Source organism: Cyprinodon variegatus, unplaced genomic scaffold (assembly GCF_000732505.1).
Source record: "Cyprinodon variegatus isolate N-32 unplaced genomic scaffold, C_variegatus-1.0 Scaffold1640, whole genome shotgun sequence".
Taxonomy (NCBI): Eukaryota; Metazoa; Chordata; class Actinopteri; order Cyprinodontiformes; family Cyprinodontidae; genus Cyprinodon; species Cyprinodon variegatus.
In genome coordinates, this window is record NW_015152093.1 from 34,929 (window position 1) to 36,286 (window position 1,358).

A 1,358-nucleotide genomic window follows, 5' to 3' on the forward strand; every position below is an offset into this window, starting at 1 on the left:
GTCACAGTCAGAGAAACAGGACTACACTGGAAAACAGGCCAAGCTCCAACATCTAGAAACAAAGGTGTTGATGGCAGCAGCACAACTTTGGCAACAATATTCTATCTATCTTCAATTTTGATTAAAAATAAATAGTTTGGTGTAATTATATCCTATGGTATATCAGCACATTTATTACACTAGTAATTGTGCTGGGCAGCGTTCACACAGCAAGCAGCAAGAGCAGCAAACATGCATGTTCTGCTTCATTTTTGCTGCTCGTTCAAGTTTAGTTCTGATGGTAAAGTGGGTCTGATGTGCGGTGGGCGGAGCTACCCTATCCTTTCTTTGCCTGGAACAATGGCAGCTAGATTTGCTGTAATCAGTGGGTAAAAAGTCGTTTTAATATGTTTTTCAGTGAGAAATTAATTATTTCTCTGTGGGAGCCGCTCAGACCCCCACATACCGGCGGTGCGCTGTCAGTAGGAATCCCATTCAACAGCAGCCTATGGCCCGGTCGTCTCTTTGCGGTTTGCCGCGGCGGCTGGAAGGTGTTTTTCATGTATGTAATCTTAACTGCAGGCGCCAGAATAATAAAATAAACATGCTTTGTGGGCAGATTTCAGCATTTTAAGTTAATTTAGGCTATCAGGAAAAAGACCAATGAGTTGGAGGCATATGGAAAATTACTTTTGAGGAGATTCGGATGTCCTGTACGCAGGGATTGTTGCTGGAAAAAGCAGCGGTGGAGGATTATGTTTCTCTGTGAATCAAAGTTACTGTAACATTTATACTCGTCCAAGTTTACCAGTTTTATCATGAAATTCTTAAAAAAATAAAACCAGATGTTGTAGTTAATTATTTCCTTAATCAAAGGTAAACGAAGGTTGGTCAAATGATGGTCAATTTGCTCAGTTATTAGGCTTTATTAAAGGTTTACATTTGAGACATTTTGGACCATGTTATATAGGCTATGCAAACACTACAAGCTACTGGAATAAATACAGAATACAGGAAATAAACAGTAAATGTAACAGATTTAGATGAGTCCTTAGGATAGAGTCTTTAATTATATTCAGTTCATTTACTCAGCTGTTGTGATGCACTGAGGAAACGGCCATCCGATTAGCAGCATAGATGATCTATTGCAAACAGATGGGTAGCAGTAGTCTTTGGTAAACAGTCCAATCAATCAAGGTTCACTGAATCCCATGATAAACAATTACCAATAAACACAAAACATTTGATATGACAGCATTGAGATGTGTATGGAAATGAGTGGCGTCAGTTCAAGTTCAAGTCAAGGCAACCACTAGGTAATAGTGATGCACAATATTGGGATTTTGGCCGATATCCGATATTTTAAAACTCATGTAGCC

General features: G+C 39.2%; 1 protein-coding gene across 1 annotated transcript in view; it reads left to right on the plus strand.

The window, feature by feature from the left end:
- Nucleotides 1-1,358, plus strand: part of p3h1 (prolyl 3-hydroxylase 1) — a 28,726-nt gene that overhangs the window by 20,885 nt on the left and 6,483 nt on the right. The gene's annotated exons all lie outside the window — the stretch shown is intronic.